The sequence below is a fragment of the Mus caroli genome, unplaced genomic scaffold (assembly GCF_978045245.1).
Source record: "Mus caroli unplaced genomic scaffold, Mus_caroli_1 scaffold_1, whole genome shotgun sequence".
NCBI classification, from domain to species: Eukaryota; Metazoa; Chordata; class Mammalia; order Rodentia; family Muridae; genus Mus; species Mus caroli.
The window spans coordinates 116,005,168-116,029,134 of NW_028227256.1; the positions used below are offsets into that span (position 1 = coordinate 116,005,168).

Consider the following 23,967-nt stretch of genomic DNA (forward strand, 5'->3'; position numbering starts at 1 on the left):
ACTGCAGCTGGTTTCCCCTTATGTTAGTTTCCTGTTAGTGGGACAGACTTAAGACCCCACTTAAAAAGAAAGAGAAAAGCTCCCACGCCAAGAGAGTGCTTAGTGGAGAGAGGGACTTGCCACACAAGCCTGACAACCAGTTTGATTCTGAAAATTAAAAGTGGAAGGAAAAGAAAAACTCTACAAAGCATCCTCTGTCTGCCACATGTATGCATAGCACGCACACACACACACACACACACACACACACACAAAACATAAGTAACCTGGTGGGGGCTGGGGAGACGGCTCAGCAGTTAGGAGCATCTGCTACTCCTCCAGAGGCCTGCTTGGTTCCCAGCGCCCATGCAGGGCAGCTCACAACAGTTTGTAACTCCAGCTCCAGGGAATCCCAGCCACGCCCTCTTCTGGCTTCCAAGGGTTCCTGTCCCACACATATGCACACATAAAAATAAATCTAAAAAATACATACATATATACAGATATTTGCATAGTCACATATAAATAAAAATACAAGAATGCATACATATACACATATATACTCATACACTCATGCACACACACACACACACACACATACACACACATCACAGCTTCAGCAGGGGGGCATTTCATGGAATCCTAGAACCATGGCCACTCCCACACCTTAAACACTGCCTACTGGATTGGAAGCTGACAGTGGGGGTGGGCAACCAACTCTTTCAGAGCTACATTGATTTTAGAGCTCAGAGAAGACAAAGGGCCTCCTCTAGACCATGGCACTAAGAAAATTCCAGAACCAGGCTGGGGATTTGGCTCTGCTGGTAGAGTTCTTGGGCATATAGGAAGCCCAGAGTTCCAGCCCCACCACTGCATGGAGCAGGCATGGTAGAATAGTTATCACAACACTCAAGGGGTAGAGGCAGGAACGTCACATGTTCAAGGTCACTCTAGGTATCTATCAAGTTCCAGACCAGCCTGAGCTACAAAAGACCATGTCTCATACACACAAAGTTCCAAAACCAGGTTCAACCTTAGCTCACACCTCCTTCTCAATATTCAGCACCTCCCTTTATGGCTCTCACAATTTCACCACCTCAATCCAGGCTTAAGCGGCACCACTTTGACATGTTCTGAGACTTAACATGCAAGATTCTTGCTCTGATTAAAACTATCTTCACTTGGCACATCCAAAGCACATGCCCTGCCCCTCTGAGGATAAGCCTTGATCACTCAATAAACCCGAAACTTAAGAAAGGTGGTTAGGAAATGAAAGCAGAGCCAGAGCGAGAGGATCTCTGTTCTACAGGGATTGAAGGCAAGTGAGGGTAGGAACTATCAGTCCATTCCAGACCCTCTTCCAGAACACCCTGGTAACTAACACCAAAGTCCCTAGGTTCCGGGATTCACTTGGAAATGAACTCAGTGGGAGAAAGGACCCTGCTGTGGGTGCCGCGCCCTCTGGGGACACTCAAGTCTGGGCCACAAGCAAGTCTGAGCCACGAGCTGACTTGGGCTCAGAGAACCGGGTCAGGAAAACCCTTCAAGCCACGGTGCTTCTAAAAACCACCTTTGATGCTAGTCACACTCTGAAAGGCAACTGGAAGACAGAATCAAAAAGTAATTTACAACCAACAAATCCCTACAAACTTCTTGAACCCAGCTCCCAGGTCACCCAAAGTACAAGTTCCTACCTTTAAGAAAGAAGTTTGGGCAACATTTTATGGATCTGAAAGGGACGAAGGAAGTGGACCAACTCAGGGGGGAGGCCCGAAAAGGCAGGAAGTGGCCATTTGTGGAAAAAGGGAAGGACAGGCAGCAAGGGAAGAGAAACTGGGGCGCCTCCCCCATGTCCTCAGCACCCCCAGATCCGGCTGGGAGGCTCTCCGGCTTTCCCAAAAGACACCTTTCAAGCCAAGCGGGGCGTAGTCCGGGGCGTTGTCTTTCATGAGACTTGTCCCTCCCTCCCAACGTGGAACTAGGAGGCCTGCGATCGCGTGGGGAGCGCACTCACTTCCTTATCTTAGGGCGCACCCCTCGTCTGCGGTCCCCTGCGGGGCACAGCATCCTTACCTGGGGGAGCCGTCCCACCGCCGCTCTGGCTATGCGCACAACCAGAATCGCCGCTCTCACGAGCGCCCCGCCCCGTCCTGGGGCCGGACCCCAGCTGTCCCCAGTCGATTTGTCATTGAGGAGTGGTGAGCTCGCGCGTCCCCACCCCCCGGAGCGCGTTCCCGCTGTCCGCCCGGCAACCCAGTCCTCTCCAAAGGCAGCCCTCCCTTCCGCTCTCCGAGGCCACGCCTATTGACCAATCCGAAGAGGTACTTCCAAACCTTCACCAATGAGAAAACACGTTGAGTGTGGGGGCGTGGCACCCACGGAACAGCCCCACCCATTCCCCCTTCCTTTTGGCTCCCCAGCCGGACTCGCGCACGTGACCGCTGCTGCAGTGGCAGAGCTTGGGAACTGGTCTGGGGACGCCGGGGCGTGGGCGGGTGCACTCCCGGGGAAGCCAGAGCGAGGCCAGAGTTGTGAAAAAGCCAAGAAAGACTGAGCTGATAGAAGCCAATGAGGAAGACTGTGGCCAAGTGTGGCCTGCGCCCTAGTGTGGAAGGTGATAAGCAGCTTTGAAGATCCTTGGTCAGAGACTGGAAACTCCAGGTGGCACCGCCTCTAGCTTGGCCCATGACACCCTACTAGTAAAGGAATTACAGCTACTAATTTGACCTAGGTCACAGGCCAGGCCAGGAACCCTAACCCTAGCTATAGCCAGCAGCAAGAACTACAGGCTGCAGGCTGCCCTTCATCACCCTCCTACGCCCAGGAGCTTGTTATTTTCTTACGCGTTTTCGACTTGGGTTGATTTTCCCAGCTGAACATTAGCCACTTCCCACTGCCACAGTTGTGTGATACCCCACCCACCCACCCGTACGAACTGGTGCTTTTCACTGTATGGTAATTAATAATTCAACGTTTGTTTCTGATCTTTAAGGAGGGAAACAGTGATAACCGTAGCCCGCACTGTGTAATTATTCTTGCTGATAATTCTAAACTAGGATACATGTATATTATATCAGAGGCTTTTGTGCTTTGTTTAAATGGTTCCATACCAGCAACTAACAGACCTAGTCCTCCCCCTGACAGCATAAGGAGAAGCCAAGTCTCCCTGGGCTAGCAGGTGGCTGGAGGGGTAAAGAAACCCGCAGAGACAAGCCCCACAGCCTCAACAGACTTGGACCCCTGTGGACCCCTGGGATCCACATGATGGAAAGAGAAAACTGGCTCCCTCAAGTTGTCCTCTGATGTGCTCTCTCTCTCTCTCTCTCTCTCTCTCTCTCTGTGTGTGTGTGTGTGTGTGTGTGTGTGTATACACACACACGCAAATTTAAAAGATAATTTTAAAAGAAAGAAAAACTGTCAGGGCTCTAAAAAAAAGATTTATTTTATGTGCATGGGGTTTTCTTTCTCTTTTTGGGGGGGTGGTGAGAGGGGAGGGGTGGTCTTTTTTTTTTTTTTTTTTTTTTTTTTGTGAGACAGGGTTTCTCTGTGTAACAGCCCTGGCTGTCCTGGAATTCACTTTGTAGACCAGGCTGGCCTCAGACTCATAAAGATCTGCCTGTCTCTGCCTCCTAGTACTGGCATTGAAGGCATGTACCACCATGCCCATCTATGTGCATGGTGCTTTACCTGCACTGAATGTATGTACACCACATGGGTGCTGGGTGCCTTCAAGACAGGGTATGGATCCCCTGGAACTGGCATTACGGGTTCTGAACCATCGTATGGGTGTTGGGAACTGAACTTGGGTCATCTGCAAAAGCAACAAGTGCTCTTAGCTGCTGAGTCATCTCTCCAGACCGTACCGGAGGCACTTTCAAACAGCTCTCTGCAGAGTTCATAACCTGGGAGAATCACACTGAAGTCTGACAGAGTCAGGAAGTATGGGCTGAAGGAGAATTCCTCCACGTAACCAGCAGTCATGTAATTAGAAAGCATTCAGCCTTCATGCACCTCTGATCCCAGCTAGCCAGTAGGAGCAATACCTCTAGCTGTAGGTACACAGGGTTAAATGAGGTTACACACAGAGTTAATGAGACAAGCACAAATGCGGACTACCACGGTGAGGGGCAGCAGATGCCATCGTGAAGGCTGCAGCATGTCCCGACTTCCTCCTCAGGCAAGCCTCGATGATCAGATGCAAGCTTAGACAGTAATCTGTCCATGTGTGAAAGGACGCTTCAGGAGACAGAGTCAAGAATTGGTTACCAGACAGGCCAGAATTTCCCTGGTCTTGCCCCCTCCCACCTCCATGTAGCCCCCAGGCTGTGGCCCACCTTTCCTGGAGTGTGTTACAGCTGTTCCTGTCCCTTCCACACAGGATGCACTGGGCTGTCTGAAAAGGCTGATGCGTGCTCTACTCCTGGAATTCATGAGCTACACTGGGACCCCATCATAAGAGTCTTGTTCATGGTCTAGACATTCCAAGTCCCACCAGAGAGTGACAGGCACAGAAACAGTACTCTGTGCAGTGACTCTCGCACAGGACATGTGCCTTGCTGTGATAAGGGTACTGAGATGGCTCGTGACAGGTCTCAGGTGGGCCCTTGTTCTCCGTGTTCCTTCTCCAGGGTCTCAGCAGCAAGAATATGTGATGCCCAGTAGGGCCCCCTGGGAACCATTTAACCTGCTGATGCCATGGGAAGATGGTTCTAGACACTCCCTCCTTCAGAAGTACGTGCTGAGCACTGTGAGCATCTTCTGTGCTGTTTGATGAATTGTTTTCTCCCCAGGGTGCTAGGTAACACTGAACTTCTTACCACCTTTAGTGCTGGATCCAGGATGGGTCCTTCCAGGGAGGAGGAGGAGGGGAGCAGAGCCAGTGGTGAGGGCTCTTCCCTCCACACAACCCCAGCCCTGAGGCATTCCCTGCTGGGGAACAGTAGTCAGTGACTTTGCCCCACTACAGTGGTAGTGGTGGTAGGTACAGGAACCTTTTAGCCACGACTTTGTGCCCAGCTATGCAAACTGGCATTGCGGCTGGCTGCTCCTGTTCTGGTTCTCGCCAAGGCTTCTGTGGGGCTTCTCCTGTGGGAGTTCAGATCTTGGCCCTGCCCAAAGGCAGAGGAGGTAACTGTGTGCAACTCTCTTAGGGGCACTTCTGAATTCCCAACCCTTCATGTATGCTACCCAGAAGCCGACTTTCCCCATGACTCATGGGGTGTGATTGGGAGAACAGGGAGAGTACATTGTGAAGAAGGATGGCTTGGGATGATCTAGAACACAACTGGACAGGCCTGCTGCTTCTTCTATTGAGAGGATGGCTTACTGAGACTTTGGAGCCACTTGGCTTGTGGCATAGTTCTCAAGGGTGGTGGTGGTTGGCAGGGGTAGCTTTGGTAAGGTTCTGCCTTAAAAACAGGGACCTGAGTTCAACCTTCAGAACACATATTTTAAAAGGAAAAAAAAAAAAGAAGAAGAATCTTGATGTGGTGGCATACATCTGTGATTCCTGTGCTGGGGAGACTGAAACAGGGGAATTCTTGGGGCTCACTAGCCTACTTGGTGAGTTCTAGGTGTCGGTGTCTTAAAAACAAGGTGGACTGTGGCTAGAGAGGTGGCTCAGAGGCTAAGAGCACCGGCTGCTCTTGCAGAGGACCTGGGTTCAGTTCTTAGCACCTATATGGTGGCTCACAACTGTCTGTAACTCCAGTTCCAGAGAACCTGCTGCTTTCTTTCTATATATTCAGGCTCCTGTGTCCACACAGTGCATATATATACACCCAGGCACACAGCTGAGGAATGACAGCAGAGTTGGTCCTCTAACTTCAGTTCTCAAAATCTCACGCACGCACACACGCACGCACACACTCGTGCACACACACACACACACCCCCACACACATACACACACTGACATAGGTGAATAAATAAAGAAAGAGCTCTGTCAACACATGTTGTGTGACCCAAAGCAAACCACTTCACCTCTCTGCGTTCAGGTCCACCCTCTGTACCAGGGGAGTCACCACCTGACTGCAGAACGCCTCCTCCCTCCACCTTAGGCCCTGCTTCTCAAACATCCACCATTTAGAATCCAGACTAGAGGGAAACCCTCGAAGTTGAAGAGCTCTGGCCCTCCCCCGAGACTGGCTCTTTTTAAAGGGAAAAAACAATCTCCTGGGCAGAATTCCCCTCCATCCTTTCTTTGTATTCAGGCTTCTGGGGAAACACCAGATCCCACAGTGCTTTCCTTCCTGGCTCCCCCACCCTCCTTCCAGAAATTCCCCAACGGCTGCCAAGCTTTGACACAAAGAGACAGTTTAGCGCTGCTGCAGCAGCGTCTGGGTGGGTAACCTGGGTCATAAGCCAGTCCCCTTCACCTCAGCACATGACTCCTGGGGATACAGGAGAAGAGTAAGACCCAGGACAGGCACTCTGGGGAGGGCCCAGTTGTCACCCATGTCAAGGGTGCCTTTGACATTGAGGGCCCCAGCCAGGCTGGGTTCTACCCTCAGCATGGCCTTAACCCTGAAGCATGGTAGAGCCTTCCTATGGTCCCAGTGCTTGTCAGGTGGAGGCAGAGGGATCAGAAATTCAAGGCCTCCGCCAGAGAGAGGAAAGAGCAGTACAGGCACCTGGGGACAGAAAGTGTCACATCTAAGAGACAGTTCTTTGTCTGCTTGGCAGTTGTTGTGTGATAAATCCAGATGGGAAATCTAACCCATCCCCCCTGACGCCTGGGAGGGGGACCAGGAGAGTACACCACTCAAAGGGCCCCTGCTTCCTCTTCCTCTTCCTCCTTCTTCTTCTCCTCCTCCTTCTTCTCCTCCTCCTTTCCCTCTTACTCCTCCTCTATCTTTGCTGAATTCAAAGGCTCAGCACACCAGGCTCACATGTACCCAAGGTTGGAATGGAGGACTTGGGGGATGAGGGTGAGAACCAGGCTGGAGTCGGGGGTGATCTCAGTAGAAGGTACCTGTGCTGCTCCCCTTGGGCCCTGAGCTCCATCCTCAGCACCGTGTAGCAAGAAGCATAACGAAAGAGCCAGTGTCAGAGGGAGAGAGGCTCAAGGGAACTGGATTCCATCCGTGGAAGCCCAGAATGGGAGCCCACAAGAAAATCAAAGTCCTGTGCAACCCATCTTCTCTACCCATACTCAAGGCAACCCGGATGAGCAAGCACATGCTTTCCACCTTATGTCTCAGCCAGGGCTGCAGGGACAGAGAGTCCAGGACGGAGACTGTGACTCATTCTGACTCAGGGCTGACACCTCACAGCCAGTCCTTGTACACTCCCTGCCTGGCCAACAAGCCACCACCTCAGCCTGCTGTACAGGAAATCAAGACCTAGGTGCCACCCTTCTCAGTGACTCCTGAAGTCCCCGATAACACTCAGCCCCTTAATTCACCCCAGACCTTTTCCCAAGGCTCCCTAGGTGATGCCTATAACCTGGCTCTCCTCGCATCCTCTGGCGTCCCCATGTCTCCTCTTCTGTTGCTCTTGGTTGTCATTCTTGTGCTTCTCACGAAGGTAAAGTGACTGTCCAGGCAGGAATGGAGATATTCTAGGGAGACACTTGTGTGACTTTCTTTGGCTGAGTATTGAAGCAATGGATCCCAAGGAATTGGAATTGCCCCAGGAGTCTACTGTGGGACAAGGAAAAGCCTGCTACCTGGTGTCACTCACAGGGGATATCTCGGCACCCAGGAAGAGATCTCACACCATTCTGACGATTAGTCAGACCACCTTGCAGAAGAGAGTTCAGACAGACTGGAGGTCAGTGATGGACAGGAACACACCTTGACCCAAACTGCTTAGCTATGTGTAGACTTGGCTCTCTAGTTAAACCTGAACCTCATTCAGCCTGGGCCATGGGGAGAATAGAAGGGAATCACTGGGTCACACTGAATAAGTCTTTCTCTGCTTTTCATTATTCCTTGCCTTTTTAATAACCCTGTCGGGGACCAGTGATCATTTGGGCAGCCAGACCCAGGCTCTGATCCTAACAACCCCAGTAACAGAAATGGACTCTCCCAACGGTCTCTGCCACCCCTGTTCATCAGGTTCCTTGCACCGTAGCCCTCCTTGCCCCAAGAAGACTGTATCTAACCACTGTTTCCCTGTGCGTGGTTGAAGCGAGGAAGGATGCCTCTGTCCAGGGCCTACTGTGTGCTGACTAAGGCATATCTATAATGTCACATGGCCGTATTTTACAGCTGAGGCTTTAGCGTGGCGATTTGAGAGCACCCTGAAATTTCCTGGGAGAGCGGCAGTAAAGCTCACTAAGTTGGGCCCGAGGAGTGACAGAGATTTTGAGGGTGAAGGGAGCTGCTGGAAGGCTGGGCTCTGAGGCTCTGCTCATGACTGCTGGCCTCAATGGGGCTGTCTGGAGAGGAACAGAAGGGGAAATTTCAAAAACTACACCAACAGCTGAAATCCTGGAATAACAGGAAAGGCACCCCCTCCTCTCCCAGTCCCCGGCCCTCCCCCCCCCCCCCCCCCGCCTGCCTAGTAGACAGGAAACTTCAGGAGCAAATCCCTGCAGACTTCCTCTGCAGATGGAGGTCCTGTGACCCCAGGGACCAGTGGCAGTTCTGTGAGACAAAGCCAGTGTCCACACAGTTCAGTTCTTCTCGCAGGGCTTAGTGTTCCCTTGTACAGCAGCCTGCAGCTTTCACTCTCCACAACCAGAGCGTGCACGCCTCGGCAAAGGATGTGCAGGGTGTGTGTGTGCGTGTGTGTGTGTGTGTGTGTGTGTGTGTGTGTGTGTGCGTGCGTGTGTGTGTATCCATGAGCTCATGTGCTTGTGCCACAGCAAATCAAAGGTGGGGCTTATCTGTCTCTTTCCCTTGTCATAGGATCTGGAGTATCCATTGGAAATCTCCAGGTTCTTGTGTCCCAGGATAAAGAATTGTACCAGAAACATATGCTTAAAAAAGGCTAGTTCTGAAATTTGTTATTAAATTGTTTTCTCTTTTTCTTTTTATTATTAGATATTTTCTTTATTTACATTTCAAATGTTATCCCCTTTCCTAGTTTCCCCTCTGAAAATCCCCTATCCTCTCTCCCCTCCCCCTGCTCCTCAACCCACCCACTCCTGCTTCCTGGCCCAGGTGTTCCCCTATACTGGGGCATAGAACCTTCACAGGACCAAGGGCCTCTCCTCCCATTGATGACCAACTAGGCCATCCTCTGCTACATATGAAGCCAGAGCCACGAGTCCCTCCATATGTTTTCTTTGATTGGTGGTTTGGTCCCAGGGAACTCTGGGGGTACTGGTTAGTTCATATTGTTGTTCCTCCTAGGGGGCTACAAACCCCTTCAGCTCCTTGGGTCCTTTCTCTCTTTTTTTTTTTTTTTTTTTTTTAGGTTTTTCGAGACAGGGTTTCTTTGTATAGCCCTGGCTGTCCTGGCACTCACTTTGTAGACCAGGCTGGCCTCGAACTCAGAAATCCGCCTGCCTCTGCCTCCCGAGTGCTGGGATTAAAGGCGTGCGCCACCACGCCCGGCTGGGTCCTTTCTCTAGCTCCTTCATTGGGAACCTTGTGCTCTGTCCAATGGATGACTGTGAGCATCTGCCTCTGTATTTGCCAGGCACTGGCAGAGCCTCTCACAAGACAGCTATATCAGGGTCCTGTCAGCAAGCTCTTGTTGGCATCTGCAATAGTGTCTGGGTTTGGTGGTTGTTTATGGGATGCATCCCTAGGTGGGGCAGTTTCCAGATGGCCATTTCTTTAGTCTCTGCTCCGAACTTTGTCTCTGTAACTCCTTCCATGGGTATTGTTTTCTCTTTTCTGATGTAGCATAAGAACTTATGAGTTTAACTGCCGATAGATGACACAAGTGAACCACTTCTCAGTTGCCAGCCTTGCTTACAGCAGAAGCAGCTCACAGGTGTTTAGTTTTTGTATCTAATCTCTGACTATTAAAATGTTTATAAAGTTTATTTTTACCAAAGGAATGCAATTCATTATGATACAGTTGCAGAATAAATGTCGTTTTATAACAAAAAGAAAAAAGAAAAAGAAAAAGGAATAGGAAAAGAAAGAGAAAGAGGAAGAGGAAGAGGAAGAGGAAAAGGAAAAGGAAAAGCCAGTTCCAAACTGGACATGGTGGCACATACCTTTAATCCCAGCACTTAGGAGCCAGAGGCAGGTGGACTTTTTTGAGTTCAAGGCTAGCCTAATGTGCAAAGTGAGTTCCAGGATAGCCAGGGTTACACAGAGACCCCCTGTCTTAAAAAGAAGAGAATGAAAGAATGAAAGAAATAGACACTTCCTTGAGGTAAAGCACACTGAATATGGTAGGGCACACCTTTAATCCCAGCACTTGGGAGGCAGAGACAGGCAGAGCTCTGTGAGTTCAAAGCTAGCTTTGTTTATTTAACAAGTTTCAGGCCAACCAGAACCACAAAGTGAGCTCTGTGTGTGCGTGTGTATAGAAACCCGAGGACAATCTCAGCTGTTATTCCTCAGACCATCATTCACCGTTTAGTATATTGTGTGCATGTATGTGCATGTATTCATGTGTGTGTGTGTGTGTTTATACATGGTCCCTCAGTAGCCTAAAACTTGCCAAGAAAGCTAGATAGCCTCTGCCCATCTCTACCTCCCCCGCACTGGGAATACAAGCACATGGTTCTTTGTTGTTGTTGCTGCTGTTTTGTTTGTTTTGCATGGGTTTGGGGGATCAGAGTCAGTCCTCCTGCTTACAGGGCAGGCACTTCACTGAATGAGCTCTCGCTAGCCCTCTTCCTGTTCATTTCTGCCACCTTGATTCTTCCAAATTAGCTCTGGCTGGAGACTGAGCATGAGTCCACTGAGAACCCGAGATCCTCTGTTTATAAAGGAGTCTGTGAGACAGCCCATCTTGGCTCTGGTCGCCAAGGCTCTGACTACAGTGACACGCCAGTGCTCTCCCTGAAGAGCTGACTCCATGCTCACCATGAATGTTGCTGGATGCTCAGCAAGAGCCTCTATGGGAACATGTGGGCGATGCAGAGCTGACAAGGGACCCAAGATGTGCTTCCCATTCGAGGCTCCAGCCAGTAACCCTGGCACCCAGCATCCATCTTCAATCTTATAAACCCACTGAAGATCTGGCCAAACCAGCCCCAACCCCGATTTTCCCCCAAGGACACATTAACTGTGTTTTGGATTCTTCTACCCCAGTTGTTAGGCCCAAGCTCCATAAGAGCTTAGATGGGAGCGTAGCTCTGGGATCTGTGCCCTGGAGCTGGGTTGGCAAGAATCCACACTTAGGGTGGCCTGGAGGAAAGGCCAGGGCCAGGCAGGCTGACTGCTAATGATCAAATGGGACCTGGGACCTCGGCCCCGTGTAGCCAGCAGTCCTGGACAGGGGAAGCCAACTACCAGGGTCCCTAGTTCTCTGTGTTGCTCAGAGAGTGCCTGACCCAGCTGTAACTGGCTAAGATGGTCACAGCTCTGGGGCAGCTCTTGCTCCCTCCCTCTCTCTTACTTTTTCATCTTTCCTGGGGGGAGATTTGATCAGGGGCTTTAATTTTGTTTTCCTTTACCACCCTTGGAACACAGTACATATTTGTGATGGTTAATATTATCAACGTAACAGGATCTAAAAAGGCCTAGAAAAAAAAAAAACTGTTGAGTAATGTGGTGGTTTGTATGCTTGGCTCAGGGTGTGGCACTACTGGAGTAGATGTATCACTGTGGGTGTGGCTTTGTCTTAGCTACCTGGAAGCCAGTATCCTGCCAGCAGCCTTCAGATGAAGATGTAGAACTCTCAGCTCCTCCTGCACCATGCCTGCCTGGATGCTGCCATGTTCCCACCTTAATGATAATGGACTGAACCTCTGAACCTGTAAGCCAGCCCCAATTAAATGTCTTCCTTTACAAGACTTGCCTTGGTCATGGTGTCTGTTCACAGCAGTAAAACCCTAACCAAGACAGGTGTGTCTATGATGGACTTTCTAGATTGGGTTGTGTTCGGAAGACCCACTCTAAATGTGGGTGCCACTATCCCTGTAGGCTGGAGTACTGGACAGAAGGGAAAGGACAAAGTGACCGGAGCTCCAGCACTCACCTCTCTGCATCCTAACTGTGGATGCAGTCTGAGCAGCCACTTTAAGACCCTGTCACCATGATGGACTGCACCTCAGACCAGAGGCAAACCAACCCATGCCCAAGCTGCTTTTGTTAGGTGTTCTGCCACAGCGGTGAGGAAATTAACTAACTCGGTGCTCAGTACAACTTGTCCTCACTGGGCTGTGAGAGTGCTCACAGGAGAACAGCTCCAAACTGGAGTGCTGGAAGTCAGCTCTGCCTTCCCCTAGACAGCTGGGGCCTAGGGTGCAATCATGCATGCGTGCACAGTGACAGGCCCCGCTTTAGAGGCAGGGCAGTTTCTCCTACGCCAGTGAGTCTAGGTTTTTGTTTTGTTTGGGGTTTGGTTTTTTGTTTTGTTGGTTTGGGGTTTTTTTTTTTTGTTTGTTTGTTTGTTTCAATCTAAAGAGTAGATTGATGAAATGAAGGCTTGGAACAAAAAAAAAAAACAAAAAAAAAACAAAAACTACCACCACCACCAACAACAACAAAACCAATGGGGACACAGGTTCCTGGGTTTTCCCATTAAATGCTGTAAGAATTTCCCTGGAGGCACCTTTGGTGTGAGTATTGGGCACGGACTCCAATAGGCACAGTGACTGGGATGTTTACCTAAGACCTGCAGTGTCCAACCACAGGGTAAGGGAAGCAGTGGCAGAGACGGGAGACATTGGCTCTTCTGAGAGAAGCCTGAGCTCTAAGCCATGGCTCTGTGGCACAAATGGGAGCTAGAAGACACCCGAGGGCATTCAGCAAAGGGACATCCCTGCCAGGGGACAGATGGCAGGACAAAGTACTCAGGCCATTAAGAGTGTCAACAGAATGAGGAGGAAGAGTCTAGAAGCAGCCATGGCAAACCCTACTTGTGAGGTTTGCTCTGGGTAAAGCCAACACCTGATGTAGGATGTAAGGTCAGACGTCAGAACACATACAGGGAATTCTTCCCAGCTTGGGCTTGACTTAGGCCCCTATTCTCCCATGGCATCTCCTTCAGCCTCCATGTCTGGAAGTCACTGGAAGTCGTGGAAGGGCACTGAGTACATTCAGGCTTTTGGACTGGAGGATGGGGCAGTCATGGGCCACCACCGAGACTGTTCCCTGGACATGTGCAAAGCCTGCTGTTAGGAGGGTCGGCTTCAACGACAAAACTACTATCTTAGTGCTCTGATCCCAGGCCAAAAAGAAAAAAGAAAAAAATTAGGGCAGAGCTGAGAGATAGCTAAGTGGTTAAGAGCTCTTACTGATCTTACAGAGGAACTAGGTTCAGTTCCCAGAAACCCCTGTAACTAGTTCTGGGGATCTGGTGACTTCTGACCATTGTGGGCTCCAGCACCCATGTGGTGTGCATATACGTTCAGGCACTGTGGTGGTTTCAATGAAAATGGTCCTCATAGGCAATAATTCTTTCAAACTTTGGGCCCTCCTTAGCAATAACTCTTTAGAAACAATTGCTAACTAACATTAACAGAATGCTCTGGTTTTTCTTTGCAGGCAGTGGTCAGTGCCAGTACCCACCCTGCTTCCTTCTCGGCACAGCTGTGGAGAGGCAGAAGCATGCCAGGATACCTAAGCCAGGCTCCTGACCTCTCCCAGCTTTAGTATCCTCCTGATAACATGGCTGCTTTAGTTACTATCATGGTTACTCTTCTATTGCTATGACAAAACACCAGAACCAAGGAAACTTATAAAAAAAAAAAAACCACTTAATTTGGGGCTCACAGTTCCAGAGTGTTAGTCTATGACCATCATGGTAAGAGCCTGTCAGCAGGCAGGCAGGTGTGGCACTGGAGCAGCAGCTAAGAACTTATACCTGATCCACAGCAAGGGACGGGGAGGGGGAGGGGGAGGGGGAGGGGAGGGGAGGGAAGGAGGAGGAGGGAGGGGAGGGGGAGCGGGAGGGGGAGGGAGAAGGAGAGGGAGATGGAGAGAGAGAAACAGAGAGAAACAGAGAGGGAGAGAGAGAGAGAAACAGAGAGGGAGAGAGAGAGAGAGAAACAGACACAGAGAGAGAAACAGAGAAACAGAGAGAGAGAGAAACAGAGAGGGAGAGAGAGAGAGAGAAACAGACACACAGAGAGAAACAGAGAGAGAAACAGAGAGAGAGAGAAACAGAGAGAGAGAGAAACAGAGAGGGAGAGGGAGAGACAGACACACACAGTGAGACAGAGACAGAGAGAGGGAGGGAGGGAGGGAGGGAGAGAGAGAGAGAGAGAGAGAGAGAGAGAGAGAGAGAGAGAGAGAGAGAGAGAGAGAGAGAGCGCTAGCTGGAAATAGCATGGGCTTTGAAACCTCAAACCCCATCCCTCCAGTGACACATGTACTTTAAAAAGGCCATGCCCCTAATCCTTCCCAACCATTTCCACCAGCTTTGGATCAAGCATTCAAATATATGAGCCCATGAGGGCCATTCTCATTCAAACCTCCCACATGATATCCCCTGGCCCCCATAGTCTCATTGCCATGTCATAATGCAAAATACATTTAGTCCAACTTCAACAGTCTCCCGAGGCTTTCAGTCTCAAGACTATTTAACAATTCAAAGTCTCTTCTGAAACACAAGGTTATCTCTTAATTATAACCTCCTGTAAAACAAAAAAGCAAATTGCATATTTGATAGTTTTCTGCTGAAAGTCTACATGCCCCAGCTACCCTTGCAGACTACAGAAATCATTTCTGCCCTTATAAGGGGTTGGCATTTCATCTTCCTCTGTAGACATCTTGGCCATCAGAACACATGGGCAACAAAAGTGCCCCTCATCTTGAATAGACAATGTCCCATCTGGAATCAGACCAAGTTTCTCTTTCTTTCTACCTTGTGTGTCTCTATAGCCGCTTTCAATAATCTAACAATTTCTAACCTAGAATGACACAGAACATACATTATAACTCCATAATGAAGGGGTGGGGTATGGTAAGGAAATACTGAACCAAAGCAAGACTAAACCCAGCAGGGCAAACTCCAAATCCTGTAGCTCCACATGCACTGTCAACGTGCTTAGACGTTGTTGACCCCACCAGGTGAAAATAAAGCCACTGCCACAATATTTTAGCCAAATTTGAAGAAAGCTTTATTAAATGTTGGCCAGGATGATGGACACTGGACAGGTCCATATCTGGGATTCCCAGACAACGGTCTCATATTACATTAGTCCAGTGCTTATAAAGGCAAACCCCAAACCGGGCGTGGTGGCGCACGCCTTTAATCCCAGCACTCGGGAGGCAGAGGCAGGCGGATTTCTGAGTTCGAGGCCAGCCTGGTCTACAAAGTGAGCTCCAGGACAGCCAGAGCTATAAAGAGAAACCCTGTCTCGAAAAACCAAAAAAAAAAAATATATATATATATATATATATATATATATATATATATATATATAAAGGCAAACCCCACACCGCTATTGTCTTAGGGTTCATTGCTGTGAAGAAACATCATGAAAGGCAGCTCTTATAAAGGAAAATATTTCACTGGTGCTGGCTTACAGATTCAGGGATTTAGTTCATTATCATCATGGTAAAAAGCATGGTGCACGTAGGCAGACTTGGCACTGGAGGAGCCAAGGGTTCTATGTCTTGATCCACAGGCAACAGAAGGAGACTGTGTACCACACTGGGCAGAGCTTGAGCATATAAGACTTCAAAGCCCACGCCCACAGTGACATTTCCCCCAACAAGGCCACAATCACTACAGTGAGGCTATATATCCTAATAATGTCACTCCCTGTAGGCCAAGCACTAAAAGACACGAGTCTATGGGGGCCATACCTATACAAACCTCCACAGTGATGTTATTCTCACCATTGTCAAATTAGGAGCAAGCATACATCCTGACATGCTTCTTGCCTGTGAACCTCCAGCCTGCGTGTGACCAAGCACATCCTGTGCAGTTGGGGCGATCAACCTTGTTTATAAAAGTGAAAATACATGGGTTGTTATCTTAAATGAACACCAGCCCCAGCATCCCACAAAGTCATCTGTCCTTAAACAAGTGGGGCTTACAGGCTAGAGGCATTTTTGTTTTAGGGCTCTCTTAAGCACAGTAATTTAAACTCTAAACATAACTTTAGCCCTCACAATGTCTCTTTCCTTCTAGCTTGGCTGTCTATTAGGGTTTCGCATGGAAAGAAGGGTCTCTTGGCAGATTGGGGACAAGGAATGCCACAAGGTCATAGCATGCAGCAGGGGCCTCACATGAGAGATTTATTTGTGGGTGGGTGGATGCAAGGCTGGCTCTGAGGGAGGGTGGAGGGGAAAGAGGACAGGCCTTGAAGCCATGGCTTTATAAAGACGTCTAGTGCATGTTCATAGGGAGAAAGGATGACTCGTATCGACAGTGGAAATGTGTCCCATTTGGTGGCTGATAATGACACGCCCACTGTTATGGAGGCAGACTTTGGAAGGAGGGTTCCAACACTGACAGCAACACGTTTCTCTCCCTTGGGCGCTTTGCACTGCCTGTCTGCAGCTCTCTCTGGCACACATCCTACAGCACTGGCAGATACCATGCCCTAGGGTCTCCAGGGCAACCCAGCCTTCTCTTTCACAGCTTCACAGTGGCCTCAGGCCTCCAGTCAGGGACTTTCCTGCCACACACCTGGCTTCAGTGGCTCTCCTTAAGTTCAAAAGATCCCACAACCTCTTTACTCTTGTATCCTCGATGATTTTAAAGCCACACGAGGGGCTTAAGTTGCTAAAAGCTGCTGCCTGCTTCTTCTGGAACCTGGGCCGCTCCTTGAATTACGTTTGCACAGACTTTGATTTACTGATGGTTTCTTTTGTAGAATGAGCTTGCCTTTGTGTTAGGACAGATGATTTCCTTTTAGGAAGGTGGATGCTTAGCTGGGTGGTGGCCTGCCTTGGGGACACCACTCTATTCCATTTCAAACCAGGCACTTCTTCAAGTGTCGCCTCTCTTTGAGCACAAGGCTTGGTCCCAACACTGACTTTCCCAGTTCTATTTTTCTCCTCAAAACATGCATTTCGTATTTATTTTTGTCTTGCTGCCCTGCTTTGAGTTCTTGTCTTGACTTTCTTCAATGATGGATCACAATGTGAGAATATTAAGCCAAACAAATCCTTTTCTTCCCAAGCTGATTTTGGCCACGGTGTTTCATTGTAGCAACAGTACCCTAACTGGGACAGCATTCAAGTGCTTTCCTAGTCCCAAGTCCCAAAGTCTTCCATATTCCTCCAAAAATCACATTGGTCAGGCCTGTCATAGCTGGCCTCTAGTCCTGGCACTAAGTCTTCCACACACACATACTTTACTCTGGTACCAACTTCCCTCTTAGTTACCTTTCTATTACTATGACAAAATATCAGGACCAAGGCAACTTATAAAGAGAAGTGTTTAATTTGCGGTTCACAGTTCTAGAGAGTTAGTTCATGAACACCATGGTGGGGAGCAGGCAGGCAGGTATGGCACTGCAGCAGCAGCTGAGAGCTCACATCTAATCCACAAGCAGGGGCAGAGAGTGGTGGCAGAGAGAGCATGCACTAGCCGGGAACACTGTGGACTTTTGAAACCTTAACGCCCAACGTGTGACACACTTCTTCCAACAACACTTAATCCTCCCCAGACAGTTCCACCACCTTCAGACCAAGCCTATGGGCCTCATTCTCATTCAAAGCACCACAGCTACTTTTCCCACAGATAGGACCAAACACCCGACAGGAGGCAGTTTACAGGAGGATTATTTGGTCTGGAAGTTTGAGGAGGTGTGGTGCACCATGGCAGAGAAGGCGTGGTGGAATCCATTCCATCTGTTTACAGACCAGGAAGCAGAGGTCCACTCTAAGGGACCCACCTCCTCTAGCCGTGCTCCACCTCTAGGGTCCACAACCTCTCGGGTTCTCAAATCCACAAGACTGGCAGGCATTTGACACTCTAACCACAGCACAGAGAAAACCTCCCCTGCCGCTGCACTGTGCTCCACACACTGAAGGGGAGCCTTGCCTCTCCCTGTAACTGCACATCTCAGTGAGCAGCTGTGCAGGCTGGAAAGAGCCCAGGCGGCAGGGCTCGAGCACACCTGCAGCACAGGTCCCGTTTCCCCACTTTTTTTTTTGTTTTTGTTTTTTGTTTTTCGAGACAGGGTTTCTCTGTATAGCCTGGCTGTCCTGGAACTCACTTTGTAGACCAGGCTGGCCTCGAACTCAGAAATCCGCCTGCCTCTGCCTCCCAAGTGCTGGGATTAAAGGCGTGCACCACCTCGCCCAGCTCCATTTCCCCACTTTTGATCCCATCTCATCAGAGATTTTTACAGGACCCCAGGTTTATAAAGAAGGGATTCAAATCAAATTTCATGGGTAAGAAATCATAAAGAAATTTATTTTAAAAGAATACATTGGCAACATAACTTTACTATTAAGTATGAAAGAAAACTGACATATCAATGAGCCAGGTGTGCTTATGTTTACAAAGGTCAGATCCTGCCTGAACAGTTGATAATGCAGTAGGCAGGGTGTCTTCCTGAAGTGTTTCTGAGCTGAGAGATAGTTAGAGAATGAGAGCAGACAGCGTGCAGAAGCATGTGCAGCTCCATTTCAGAAACGGAGAAATTCTCTGCTGCATGCACGGTGGCAAACATTTATGCTGTGTGTTCAGAACCAAGGCTGTAGTGAAGTCACAGGCTGCAACATGAGCGTGTGGGGGAGGTGAGGGGGGGACCACCAGAAACACCTGGGAGTCCTTACCTGTGTGACTTCAAAGTTCAAAAACCTTTTGCTTCTACCAAATTATTTTTGCAGCTTCCACATTCAGTCTAAGGCTGGGAACTTAGAGATCCTGCTGTCACTGCGAATGACAGAAGCAGTGCTCCGGATCATCCCTGTATCGGCAGGGAACCTCCACTCAGATTAAACTAGTACTCGCGTCTTCACTGAGAAGGATAATCCCCAGGGCAAAGCACAGCTGGAGATTACTAAAATGTTTTAGGGAAGTGAGATTGCTCAGTGGGCAAGGTCTGAATTCCACAGTTGAGGGAGAAAACTGAACCCTGCAAGTTGTCCTCTAACCTTCATATATGACACATATGTCTGTACTCACCCACACAACCATAAAAACCGAGCAGCAGATAAACGGGCCAGGCTGGGACACCCTGGCATGAAGTGGCCACTGTCATCCTGATAGGGATCCGGACATCCTGTCCTGGCTCCTGAAAGCTGTTCCCACCTGTGGGATTTCATCACATATAGGCCATGGGTGAATGTAAGACCCACCGCCTATATGATGTGTTTGTGCAAAACATAGCTCTCGACTCGAGGCGGAAAAGAGACAGTTGACTCCTGAGCCCGTGAGTGTCTGTGGTCCTGCAACACAGACTGGGGTTGCTCCAAGTGGTCACATGAGATTAGTTACAGAACGAAGAAATCAAACCATTTCTCAAACACACTGTTGGAAACCACAGGGGAGAAGTTACAGCAAGGGCTTTTGATGCTCTCAGTGACTTCTGGGCTGTAAAGGATTTTGACAGCCAGGTCACACACAGGACTGTGTAAGGAATGAATCTCAAAGAGACAGAGAAATAGCCAAGACCATTTGGCTCTCGTCTTCAACACTCTAACTCTGTAATCAGCAAGTTTACTGGCCTTGTGGAATCCTTAGCAGGTGTGGCTCGTCTTTCTCAGGGGAAATTCCACTCATGTGTCACATATTGTGAAATAAGGAAAATGGTCCAGAACCCAGAGAAGGCTGGACAGGCATGAAAGCTCCCTACCATCTAGTCCTTAGGAGGCAGCCAAAGGATCCCCTGGGCAAACTGGTTGACATCTGATGTGAATTTCAGTCCTCCAAATGCAACTACATACACATATACACACACACACACACACACACACACATGCACACGCACACACGTCCAAATATGTGGGAGACTGTGTGTGTGTGTGTGTGTGCGCGCGCGCGCGCACGTGCATGCATGCATGTGCACACCCAGTTTGGATCATCTAATAATGGTCTCTGAGAGAAGCTGGCGCCAAAAAATGTATAGCCTGACTACAGCTCACCCTGAGCCAGTGCTCACGGTTTGTCTGTACTGGGAACACCTCAAGCAAATTCTGCCAGTGAGTTTAACTTCAAGTTGGCTCAAGTGGGGTTGGCTGTACCTTGGTAGGAAGACTGCTTGCCTGAGCACACAAAGCCCTGATTCTACCTCGTGCTTTGAATAAACGGAGTGGAGTGCCCTGAGGCGGGAGGATCAGAAGTTCAAGGCCCTCATAGGCTACTGATTTAGCTCTAGGCCAGCCTGGGATGCACAGGATCCTGTCTCTGGTAGGGTACCCAGGAACAGTCAGAGCAAACACCCGTGCTCCCTCCACCGTCTGCTGCAAGACACAGAGAGGCCAGACAGAAATACGTGAGCTGTTGTGTCAATGCTGTGAGAACAGGAGAAGCAATGCGACTGTAGTCTCCCCCTTTAAAAGGAGCCACAAGCCGGGCGTGGTGGCGCACGCCTTTAATCCCAGCACTTGGGAGGCAGAGGCAGGTGGTTCTGAGTTCAAGGCCAGCCTGGTCTACAGAGTGAGTTCCAGGACAGCCAGGGCTATACAGAGAAACCCTACCTCAAAAACAAACAAACAAACAAAATAAAAGGAGCCATATGAACGGACGGGACGGCACAGTCAGCGCCCATGGTAGTTTTCTATAGGTGACAAGGCCACAAATCTCATCCTTCTTCAAGCATTCTGAACTTCCCAGATTCTTCCCAAGTGATTATTAATTAGTGGGCTCATAAGAAATGGGGCAAAGAGGACTGGGAGGTGTCTCAGTGGGTAAAGGACGAACTATATAATAAGCCTGAGTGTGGACCCTCAGAACCCATGGGAAGCAGGACAGTAGCAGCGAGAGAAGGCAGAGAGAGGCAGGGGACCCCAGAAGCTCCAGGGAGGCCTAGCCTCCTGCGTGCTGTAGCCAACAAGAAACCTTGCCTAAAGCAAGGTGGGGAGTGAGGACAGGCACCCAGGGTTGTCCTCTGATCCCCCACACTGCTATGGCACATAGCAGACATATAGCACCAGTGGACACAAAACAAACGGGAAAACAATACGGGGTGCTGTGTGCAGGGAGCATGGTCATGGCGGGCTTCTTGGAGGAAGTGACATACACTAGAACTGGGAAGGCGACAGCACAGGAGAAGCCATGGGAGGAGCTCTGCATCATGTGTCTAGGACAGGGCTGGGTCACAGGGCAGATGCCGGGACTTTAACTGTCTAGTTAATACACAAGCTGAGGAATGAACTCATACAAGGAAAGCCGCTAAGGCCTGAGACTAAGTTTCAAAGGTCCTGATGAAACTCGGCTCCCTGGGGGCTGTAATCTCTTGAATCTGTATCTCAGGACAAATCAGGTGCTAGGAGAACACCAGGAAAGAGCTGAAGAAACCCAGACGTAAGGTTGAGCAGAGCCTTTCAGGTCAGCTGCAGGTGACAGCATGCTCTGAAACACTGTGTCCAGCAAGCACCTGCTCTGAGTGACCCCTAGAGCTGCAGCCTTACCATTTGTATGTGGCCGCCCTGCTGCTCCGGGTGTGTGTGTGTGGGGGGGAGAATGGTGGGGTGGAGGGGTAGGGAGGGCTGCTGCTCAGTCTGCAGGGGTGTGCACAGTGGGGAGGAGGGAGCTGCTCAGTCTGTCTGGGGGTGGAACTGATGCTCAGTCCTGGGATGAGGGTGGGGGGGGGGGTGCTGCTCAGTTGGGTGGGTGGGGCAGGGCTGATGCTCAGTCCAGGCGGGCACAGCCACTTCAGCCTTACTAGTACTTCTCAGTGTTTCCTCACAGGCCTGCGTGGGCATGAGGCTGATAGATGACAAGGTCACAGCAGCAGGACTGCTGGAAGCCCTAGGACAGTGGCACTTGTCCTTGTGGGAGGGGGCATCTAATTGATGCAGAGACAGCCGGTGACAATGGCCACTACAGCTGGGATCCCAGCCCCAGGTTCTCATACACGACTCCCTTTGTCTGCACTTTGAGGAGGTTATCGTTTCTGTCACAGATAGGACAGGACAGCCTTGGTAGCTTGCCACAGCATTGGGCCTCCTCCACCTCCACAATACGTAGAAGGGATGTGGGAGCTGGACCCTGCTGTTGTAGGCAGAGATGGGACTGTGCTCTGTATAGGGACAGGGGCTGATAGAAAGAACCAGGTGGACCATGGCTTCTCTGTGACATAGTAGATATGACTAAACTATATGGATCTAAAAAGGAACTTCCCAGGCTCAGAGCATGTTCAGCAAGGGCCGGAGGCCTTGGAAAGATCCAGGCTTGAGCCAAAGGCTGGAAACGTGGCCAGGTGTCAGCTGAAGTGGGGGCTGGGAAGAAGGCTCCATGCTGAAAGAGTTTGTCCAGTGGAGTTTGAGGACCCGAGGGCAAATCCCAAGCAGTCACATCTGAAGCGGCTTCCGGTGAGTCCTGTGTGGAGGACAGGGTGGGAAGATGTGGATGCTGGAGCTTGTTGGCCAACCTATGCCCAGGCCAGGAGAGATTTTGTTTTAAGGTGGAGACTGGCAGATCAGGACTCCTGACACTCTCTGTCCCCTATAAACACACATCCTCTCCCCCAACACAAGGGGTCAGCAGGGGACCAGGTGAGTTCAGGAGAAACTCAGGTTAGACCGAGGGCTGAGACTGAGGCTGTCCAACACAGGTGGTGGGAGGAGGACACTATGTCAGACCACATCTCAGGGGCTCCTCAACCTTTACAATACACTACTTCCTGTTCTCTGGGCTCAGTCTCCCAAAGCCACGCACCCTCAGAACAGGGAGGCCCATGTTGGTGGCCGGGGGTACTACACCCCACACACCCCAGCACAGGAGCTATTTTAACGTTCAGTTTGTATGCTAGCCTCAGGGTAGCTGTGCTGGGAGGAACGGCTCAGTGGATAAAGTACTTATCTAGGTGCCCCGCAGTCTGAGGAGCAGTGTGGTCTTCAACTTTGGTACAGAATCCATACAAAGCTGGACAGGCATGATAGCTCGCTACAATCCAGTTCTTCGGAAGCAGAGAAGAGAGCCCCTGGGCAAACTGGTTGACACCTGATGTGAATTTCAAGCCTCTATGTGCATCTGCACACACACACACACACACTTGAATGTGCAAACACATGCACACCACACACACACACACACACACACACACACACAAAGACCCTTTTTTATGGCAGCATTCTTTTTAAACGGTAGGAGCACCAAAAAAGCCAAGAAACTAAACAGACGCCCAGTAGGGGCCATCACTTCAATGGGCTCTGTAGAAACAGAGGGCCTGGACACTGGTTCACCTGTTGCAGTTTCTGGGCTTAGGGGGCACTCTGCCGTCTGGCACTGGTCTCCAGCAACCCTTACGCAACTCCTTGGTGCCCATCATGAATGAAGAAAGCCTGGGGCTTAGCAGCTGTCCCCACTTTTCTCTGGAAGGGCTGAGAGAAGAGGCAGTAGCGTCCGTGAAGGTTCTCTGCTTCCCCCTGGGAGCCCTATACTCCAACTGCAGAGATTGGCAGTCATCCATTTCCACCCCCTCATTTTCCTCTAATGACCTAAGACTTTCATGCATTTTTATCCCACTTCAGGGAACCTGAAGGCGAGGCCCGGGGCTGAAAAGCAAGGACTAGCAACCAGGGCTCTGCTGAGCAAGGGTCAGAGAAGGGAGGAAAGAACCCTTTAGTTCTGCCCAGCAGGTCGAAAAAAATAGTATCTAAACCACAAACCCATTGCAGCTTATTAGAGAGGGGTGGGGAGGGAGGGGTTTGCTTCCCTTTTCAGCCGGTGGGTGGCAGGGTCTGGGGTACAACCAAAATTTCTTGTCCCTTGCACCTTTTCCTAACAGTTCTAAAAGAATCAGACTCAGGCAGTGTCTGATAAATGAAAATGAGACTCAAGGTTGGGAGCCCTAAATCCAAGCCCTAATTCTGCCGCTAACCAGGCCTTC

General features: G+C 50.0%; 1 protein-coding gene across 1 annotated transcript in view; it reads right to left on the reverse strand.

The window, feature by feature from the left end:
* Ralb (RAS like proto-oncogene B) overlaps window positions 1-2,247 on the reverse strand; it is a 33,829-nt gene extending 31,582 nt beyond the window's left edge. The window contains exon 1 of the mRNA XM_021157967.2: window positions 2,053-2,247. The gene's annotated coding sequence lies outside the window, so the exon portion shown is untranslated. The remainder of the gene's footprint in view (window positions 1-2,052) is intronic.
* Window positions 2,248-23,967: the final 21,720 nt, after the last annotated feature.